Source organism: Schistocerca piceifrons, chromosome 1, assembly GCF_021461385.2.
Source record: "Schistocerca piceifrons isolate TAMUIC-IGC-003096 chromosome 1, iqSchPice1.1, whole genome shotgun sequence".
Classification (NCBI taxonomy): Eukaryota; Metazoa; Arthropoda; class Insecta; order Orthoptera; family Acrididae; genus Schistocerca; species Schistocerca piceifrons.
Genome location: NC_060138.1, coordinates 570,307,769 through 570,317,722, shown reverse-complemented (window position 1 = coordinate 570,317,722; position 9,954 = coordinate 570,307,769). Strand labels below are relative to the sequence as shown.

Here is a 9,954-nt window from a genome sequence, read left to right as displayed (position 1 = left end):
CGACAGCGAGAATAAGGTTGCAAGAGACCAATGGAAAATGGTGGACTTGTCGTGCTCTATTAGATTCTCGGTCGCAGTCATGCTTCATATCGGAAACATGTGCACAACCCCTCAGACTTCAAAGGTGGCACAGCAGAATACCGTACAACAGCGAGAAACTTAACTTCAGGATTGATGGTCACAAAATAGATGAAGTTAAGGAATTCTGCTACCTAGGCATCAAAATAATCCATTACGGACGGAGCAAGCAGGACATCAAAAGCAGACTAACACTGGCAGAAAGGGCACTCTTGGCCAAGAGAAATCTACTAGTATCAAACATAGCCCTTGATGGGAGGAAAAAATTTCTGAGAATGTATGTTTGGAGCACAGCATTGTATGAATGTAAAACATGGACTGTTGGAAAATCAGAACATAAGAGAATCGAAACATTTGGGATATGGTGTTACAGGCGAATGTTGAAAATTAGGTGGACTGATAAGGTATAAGGAATGAGAAGCTTCTGCGCAGAATCGGAGAGAAAAGGAATGTGTGGAAAACACTGACTACGAGAAGGAACAGGATGATAAAACATCTGTTAAGACATCAAGGAATAACTTCCATGGTACTAGAGGGAGCTGTAGAGGGCAAAAACTGTAGGGGAAGACGGAGATTGGAATACATCCAGTAAGTAATTGAGGACATAGGTTGCAGGTGCTACTCTGAAATGAAGAGGTTGGCACAGGAGAGAAATTCGTGGCGGACCGCATCAAACCAGTCCCAAGACTGCCGACTTCAAAATAAATAAATAATACATATAAAACAGCGAATCAATCAGAGCACAAGTAGCGTTTACAGAAGCTGTGACTGTACACGATTTTTGAAAGAAAGATTCCGTAAATAAAGTATGATTAAGGACTACGTTAATGGCTGTTGATACATAAGAATGTCTTAAAATTTCATTTACAGTGGCACAGTAATAAGATGTCTAATACCAGGTGTACAGCTATGAAACCGGAATTTGGTTGCAATAATTACATGTCTGTTGTTTGAAACTATTGCACAATATTTTATTCAAAATAATCTCCATTGCTATTTATGCATTTCTCCCAGCTCTCCGGCAGGCTATGAATGCCACGCCAAAAAGAAAAAAACATATCTTCTTTCGAAGCGAACCAGTCAGCGAGCCATTTTCGTACATCTTCATACGAATTGAAGCGTTGTTCAGCGAGAGCATGTTCCAGTGATGCAGAGAGACGATAATCGGAAGGAGCGAAGTCTGGAGAATTAGCCGCATGCCCTAGTATTTCTCAACTGGACGCCTCGATCGTTTCCCTGACCCGTTTTGCTGTGTGTGATGGGGCGTTATCATGGATTAATATGACTTTGTGTTGCCTTTTTCCATATTCCGGTCGTTTTTCACATAATGCTCGATTCACATCAATCATTTGCTTTTGGCAGCGATCAGTGTTAACTGTTTCATCAGGTTTTAGTAGCTCATAATATATGGTACCCTTCTTATCCCACCAAACGCAGAGTATTGTATTCTTTCCATAGCGATTTGGTCTAGCAGTAGATGTCTATGGTTAGCCTGGATTCACCCATGATTTACGACGCTTACGGTTCTCAAAATATGTCCATTTGTTATCACCTGTCACTATTCGATGGAGAAACGACTTTCTTTTGTATCTGGCGAGCAACATTTCACAAGTGGTCTTTCAATTTGTTTGCTGTCTTTCATTCAGTTCATGCGGAACCAATTTTCCCACTTTCCGCACTTTTCCCATAGCTTTCAACCGAAGAGAAACGGCTTTCTGCGTCACGTTCAATTGTTACGCGGGTTCCTGTTGAGTTTAAGTACTATCTTCATCCAATAAGGCCTGCAATTCGTTGTCTTCGAACTTTTTCGGTGGCTTTCCACGCTCGCCGTTTCTCACGTCAAAATCGCCACTTTTGAATTTTCTGAACCACTCGAAACACTATGTTTTCCCAAGTATTCGATGCGACTCTGCAGCAGTTTTCTTCAAATGATTACAAAAAATCAATGCTGTCCGCAGGTCGTAGTTCGCAGGTACATGTTTACAGATTTGAAACAGATACCGATGATGGAACTCGGGGTTACTGAGTGTTGACATTCGTCGTCAGCCGTTACAGGTAGCAGATGGCGCTGCAGACGCGGTCTCACGGGCCCTACACTGACGGTTTCATACTTCTACACCTGGTACATAAGGAATACATACTTCCAAGAGCGGAAATAACAGTTTACGAGTGCTACGGCTGTTGACCAATCATCGCGTTTGTGTTTGTTTACACTAGGTTTATTCTTATGATTTAATGAAATGATCGTATGGCATTGTTGGCCGGGAGGCTCCATGCAGGGAAGTTCGGCCGCCGTATTGCAAGTCCTTTTTAGTTGACGCCACTTCGGCGAATTGCGAGTCAATCACAACACTCAGTCATCACGAGGCAGAGAAAATCCCTGACCCCGCCGGGATTCGAACTCGGGACCCCGTGCGCCGGAAGCGAGAACGCTACCGCAAGACCACGAGCTGCTGAACGAAGTATAGTAGCAATGCGAATAGATCGCGAGTAAAAACGGGAACGAAGGTAACTTCAATCATAAAAGGCGAATGGAGGGGAACTATAACACTTCCTTTGCAAATAAAAACATGCGCCCAGCCCATAAACAGTGGCAGAAACCTGGCCCTGAGAAATAGCAAGCACAGCACAGCCCTTCCGAAAGGAATGTGCCTGTGAAACATATAATTGTGATATCAGTGCCGCCGCCCACTCTGCAGCAGCATTGGACACCACCACCGCAGTACGCAAAATCTCTTCAACAACAACAGCAGCATGAAACCGCATGCATTGTGGAGATGGTGGACGGACCACAACCAGGAGACTCTAATACGTCAAACTTAAACCAACCGACGTAAGGCCTCCGCATTTGGTCGGCAAGGCGCAGGGGTAAGTACATGAAGCGTGGAAGCATACGTGTTACTCTATAATGTGAGAATGGATCTGAGAAAAGAAGTGATGGCTGACCTGCAGCAAGTCTAGGCAACAGTTGGCGGAGTTAGTTCAGGCTGCCGTAAAGACTAGTATAAATGGGATACCATTCAAAGTGATAACTGATACTGGAGCTAGTGCATCGGTTATGGACCATGAGTTCTATAAATATGTCAGTCAAGTGAGAAGATTACAGATATTGTTGGTCCAAAACCGTACAATTGTGGCGACCATACGTGGTCGGATACAGTTGAACAAGAGCCAGGTGCAGGCCGTGATAAACCTAGAATACGAGGCGATTAAATACTCATTCTTGGTCGCGAGAAACTTAGCTGTTCCATGTATCCTAGGTTTGGATCTATTGCGAGAAAGTGACGCGAAATTAGACCTTTGTCGCGCTGTGTGCACATTAGTAAAGATGGAGTGTTTATAGAACTGGTAGTAATAAAGATTTATGCAATACATAATAATTATTGCAGACATGTCAGAGCGACCTTCGGTAAACTGAAAACATTGCGCGTACGGACTAACTGAGTCTGAAGTAAATAGAGTTCAACAGAAAATTGTAGTCGAAGTTACTGGGTCGAGTTATCTCGACAATAACCATCAACGTAAACCAGCTCAGCTTCAAAATAAATAAACCCGAGTGTTCTCAGGAAACGTGGAATCATTAAAGGCTATGCGTACGATCTGCATATAGGGCCACACCAAACGTTTTGTCATGCCATGCACTCTATGCCTTGGTCAAAAAGAGAAGCAGTATCGAAAGAGATCCAAAGGATGCTCAGCTGGCAAGAGTTGTAAATGGAAGCAGTTTTTGAGGGAAGAGAATGTTAAGCACATATTTGTGTCCTGATTTAATCCAAGCGCGAATTCCATGGTTAGGGTGTGTCATGAGTTTAATGGCTTTGTGAGAACATACTCTGCTAATCAACACACCAAGGGGGTAGAATATGTTCCGCTTTTGAGAATATATAAGTTACCACATGAATCTAGTGGCTATATTCCAGGCGAAATTATGATGTTGGATGTAGAGTCAGATGAATGGATGAAGAAGTCCTTGGCACATATACCAGGGCAAGTCACCAAAGAAGAAAAGATACAACAAGTGCAGATATCGTTAAAGAAACATGCTTATTTGAGGCAGAAGAAATATAATAAACAGTTAAAAACTGTACAACAGTACGAGGTGTGAGAGTTGGTCCTGCTTAGGACACATCCTAAGGCCTCCAGCGCTATAAGGGTTAGCAAAAGGTAGCGACTGTTACATACAGAACATCTAATCATAAAAATACCTTATGAATGATGCTACCTGCTGGCGCATCCAGAGACATTAAGGGTGAGAAGATTATATCCTCATAAAGATATAAAATCATTTGTACCTAGAGACGAGTAATAGACCTCACATAAAGGTGAAGCCTAACCTTGTAAGTATGTAAATAGTTATCTTAATGCTAAGTGCATTTTTATTATGTATGTGCATTTTTATGTGTAGCGTGTAAGTACTGTGTATCTGTATGTATGAGTTGTTGTATGTTTGAAATCTTACCAAGTATGTCGCATGAAAAGTCTCAATTGTGAAGGTAATAACTTTTCAGTAGCATGAGAGGACACATTGCGGTCAAAACCTGACTGGAAAATAAGCAAACTGTATGATCCTCACAGTACTTGCAGCTTGTTTCCATTCTAAAACATAGAAATTATTTGAGAGATTTGTCAAGAGTCTGTTGAAGCCTAGTTGTCTTCTTTTTCACGAAAATTACTAGATCACTAGTGAGTAAGTAACTTGGGACTCATCATATTTTATCATAAATAGGTAATAAAGGAACTACAGAATGATTCTGTGTTCAATATAATAATGATTGCAAAATCACATGAATTGAATGGTCCAGGTGAACAAAGATCTTACTTTTCTGCATGAGGGGAGAACTGGCTGCTTATACAAACTCGAAACATAACAAGATCCTTGTCAAGAAATATGCGCTGTATGTGCAGATTAATGTATAATGTGCGAGGCATGAACTGCGTGAGTAAAAGGACATTGCAAAGTTTAAATCACGAACGTCAAAGAAGCGATCGAAATATGTGGGTTATCCCAGTGAGCGAAAAGAAAACTGTGTGAAATGTTTCTGTGGACGAAAATTGAACTTTTTCACATTTAACGACACAGAAATAACTCCGAACCGTGATAAAGACTGTTCAGAGTAAATACTTCTATAAGTTAAAGGCATGCAACCATTGATGGTGAAATTACCACATAAACACATTACCTGTGAAGTATAAACTGTCAAACAGTGTGCTTTGCTTATGACGGCAACCTGCACATTCTTATGTTATTACAAAATATCTCAACACTGAGATGACAAATGTAGCAAAATGAAAATGTAAACTCATTAACTTTCCTCGCGTCTGTGTAGAACACTCACCATAGTCAATATATGAAGTGTGTGTAAGTGAAAATTAGTGTCAATCAATCCATGAAATGTAGTATCTCACAAGACTGTGATTACAGCGAGATGTCTATAGCCTGAGTGTTTATAAGTACTGGGCTGGTGACAGTCAACGTAAGTTACACAGAAACTGTTTTTGACATTACATGGATGGTTGGAGAGTGAATGACTAATAATTACACCCTCTTTCCAGCTATTGTGTTAACATTTGTGTGTGATGAGAATGCTGGTGCTCGTTTGACTGTTGCTCCATGTTCGCATAGGCGGGGTGCACTGATGGAGAAGACACGCTCACAATCACAGCTATTGACACAAAGGGGTGGGGCACCAACACACTGTGGCAATCCATCAGCCAATGACCTGTCAAGAGGAGGCTTGTTCCTGACCGCTGTGCCACCACCTTAGTGACATCACTCATAGAAAACCCTTGATCTACAATGTTACAACATAGTAGTAGGGTAACAGGGGTACTGGAGCATTTTGTTTGTGGGGGTTGCATACATTTAGGGGCAAGCATACATTCAGAGGCAAGTACACATTCAGGGGCAAACCTATTGCTATGTTAATTGATTTATGACCCTCACAGAGTTGATTTATGTCTCCCTGTAAATGATCTGTCGTCCTGAGAAACCCCCTTACCCATTCCCACCCCTCTGGGAAACCTACAACCCTCCCCTCCTCCACCTCGCCAATATAACACTTGTTCAGGCCTGAGTTATTCAATTAGCCACTCCCACTCTATCGATTTGACTGACTAATTAATTAAATTGTTAAACTTTTGTGTGGGACAGTTTTCCTTGACAAATACTGCTTCCTTCTGGAAATATTGATTGATTGGCTGTCTAGTAGGATATTGATTAATGGGTATGGTTCAAATGGCTCTAAGCACTATGGGACTTAACATCTGAGGTCATCAGTCACTGAGACTTAGAACTAATTAAACACAATTAACCTAAGGACATCACACATATCCATGCCCAAGGCAGGATTTGAACTTGGGACTGTAGCAGCAGTGCAGTTCTGGACTGAAGTGCCTAGAACCACTTGGCCACAGTGGTCGGCTTAATGCGTATGGAATACTGTTTAAACAATTTGTGGCAGACAAGATAATGTGTTGAATATTATATTTGTGGGATACAAGGGATTGTATGGAATACAGTTTATTTATTTAATGAATATCAGAAAATTTACTGAAGTATATGGAATACTATTTATGTAAACAATTTATGGGATATAAGGAAGAATATCGAATATAGTCCAATTTTTTTATTTATCTAAAGAATTTGTAGCAAAACTGATTGTAGTGCTTGGAACACTGTTTATTTAAACAATTAGTGGGTGATAAGGTAGTATTGAATATTTAAACAAATGCAGCACTTTTTTATTCCGATCATGCAAGGAAATACCATTATGGAACACTCACCACATCTAATTACACTATCACAGATTGCACTTAACATATCTGGCAAAAAATAAAAACTCCCTATCACATCACTGACTGCTGCAGCGATCACACTGCACCATGCGCTACACTGGGCAGGGATTGCTGCAGCTGTTGGACCACGCTCATCTGCCACAAACAATGCAACAGGTAGCAGCACACCTTTGAAATTTGATACCATACTCACTTCCTGCCTCTCTCTGTCCCTCTCACTCTCTCTATATCAAGTGATTACTTCCTGATGTGTGAACCAATATATCCAAGCACACACACCAAGGTGCCCTCCAACCCCTCCTCCCTTCCATCCCCCTTGTCTGGTACCTCTACCCTCAGCACTCATGTGGACATGGTGCTGGTAGTCAGTACATCCCTTAGTTCTCATACTTCCAATGCTGTGGAAACCTGTAGTGGATGGAAATAAGATATTCAGGAAGAAATATGTAGCATCTATTATGTACCACATTGATCCCTCTTTTGTCTTGAACAAAGTAGGGGATACCTGGTTAATCCCAAGGTTAGAATATCTTGGAAATATACTCTCAATCTATCAGATTGATTGACTAATTAATTACAGCTGTATCTTTCTGTGCAGGCAGTTTTTCCTTGAATCCTATTGGTGACTACTAGGCATGGTATTTATGATAGGATTTGATCCCACAACTGCCCAGTTTCCAAACCCTGCTGGATCTTTTTCTCCCCTTGCTTCCTGTTGATGGATACTTGCGCAGTTAGGTCATTTCGTAGGAAGTCCATTACACTGAAGATAGCTGAGAATTTCAAATTTCAGTTCAGTTGCATGCTAAGTCCTTAAAGAATCTGCAGAGGGGTTGAACTGAGGTATGTCCTTGCAGTACCACTATCAGAAACAATAAATTGATCAATCAGTTATTTCATGCTGCAATTGGTTTTAAAGCTGTATATAATCCCTAAGTTGTTTCTTTCAGTTACACCAGGATGATGAGGGAGGAGGAGGAGAAAGGGTCTACCACATGTTATGACAGTAGCAAAAACGAATAACACTCCCACCTTCCTGCTGGAAGAGTCCACTTGACTGTATTGAGAAGCAGTAAACACCACACACTTAAACCACATTCCATTCCATAGTAGTAGTTGTCATGGTTAAATGTCAGAGATGGCTGAAACACCAGTACATTCCATGTGCTCTTGTTCCAACGTGAAAGCACATTTCAGAGATTTTGCCAGGCCTGCAGCCACACTCGGCCTGCTGGAGAAGTCTTCCCCACCATGGAGGGCGTCTGGAGTGGTAGGATGTGGATGTTATCAACATCAGCCCCAACACTTATCATATTGAGTCTTCTCAAATTTCCATGTAAAAGTCGGAGAATCCTTGCAACACATGCAATTGCGAAGGCTGCCCAACACATACTGATTATTATATCACTATTCATCTGCCCAGAGGACGATACAGTGAGGTCAGGAGCATCCATGTTCCCCACCTGACCAGAGTGGGAGGCTCAGCAGTGGATTTCAACTTAAGCCAGATATGCCCATTCATTCTAAACACCAACTATCTCCACACGCACCTGGATGTAGGCAGAGTCTTCCCAGGAAATTAGCCACATATTTATCACTGAAATTGCTTTTAAATATTACAATTGCTGCCCCAATCTGGTGACATCTGACAATGAGCGAAGTATCAGGGATACTCCTCCTGACTTCTGTGGCTCTGGAAACATCAATATCTATATCATTCATATGATCGTACAATTTTCCACATAAAATCTTTCATACCCTTACAGCTATCAATGCAATGAAATCATAATTTTGCACATCAGATCTATACCTTCGTTACAACTGATCATAGTCATGTTCTTTGCACATGTGGGAATACTGATGACAGTAACTTTACACTCTAACACACACATTTTTCTGATTATCGTTCATATGTGAATAGCACCTAAAAAAGTCATGGTATGTCCACATTCACACCAGCTAGGTACCTCGATTCTCCTTAGTTCTAGGAAATTATTTGACATTTAGGTCTTCCAGCCAGTCAGATTCGAGAATAGACAGCAGGTATTTTCAATTAGCACTTCTGGAAGGTGCTGCATCCCGCCAGGGCTCTCTGAAGTTAGTGATGTAAAGCATAGGCGGCCAGCACTGTATGATAATCAACAACACTCCCATGGATGGAAGGGTTAGAAAGACATCACCAATATGGGTTGTGTTGCAGTCAGTAGTGCGACAAAGAACATGTGAGGATCTGCATAGGGGAGCCAATGCGAGGATGTTCTGTGTATCTGATTTGTTACAGCTGTATTGCCCACCCTGTTTGTACACTACAGCAGATCCAATTGAACCCTTGCATTGCTATTTGGACATGTCCGAAAGAACAGACACCATATCCATATAAGTATATAGTTCTGGCAATACCAGTCATGACCTTCTTCTTCTGTGCTGATGCAGACATATTCCCCAAACTCTTACGGGACTTGGTAAGAATATCTTCCATGAGTAATGAGTGTGTTGGGATGGGACACTACGAATATAGTGCGTGAACATACAAGGAGAGAATGTGGGTCACACAGTAGGCATGCATGAGATAGTCCCTGGAGTCACACTATCCTCTGTGCCCTCGGTGGCTCAGATGGATAGAGCGTCTGCCATGTAAGCAGGAGATCCCGGGTTCGAGTCCCGGTCGGGGCACACATTTTCACCTGTCCCTGTTGATATATATATATCAAGGCCCGTCAGCAGCTGAAGGCATTAATATAATTCTAATTTCGTTCTAGATGGCTGCAGGTCATCAATGGTGTCTGTTCTTTCGGACATGTCCAAAAGAACAGACACCATATCCATATAAATATACAGTTCTGCCAATACCAAAAAATGGTTCAAATGGCTCTGAGCACTATGGGACTCAACTGCTGTGGTCATAAGTCCCCTAGAACTTAGAACTACTTAAACCTAACTAACCTAAGGACATCACACACATCCATGCCCGAGGCAGGATTCGAACCTGCGACCGTAGCGGTCGTGCGGTTCCAGACTGTAGCGCCTTTAACCGCTCGGCCACTCTGGCCAGCTCTGCCAATACCAGCCATGACCTTCTTC

General features: G+C 41.9%; 1 non-coding gene across 1 annotated transcript; it reads left to right on the top strand.

The window, feature by feature from the left end:
• The first annotated feature begins 9,471 nt into the window (after positions 1-9,471).
• Trnat-ugu lies at positions 9,472-9,546 on the top strand. The gene has a single exon. It is a non-coding gene; the product is annotated as a tRNA-Thr (tRNA).
• The last annotated feature ends 408 nt before the right edge of the window (positions 9,547-9,954 follow it).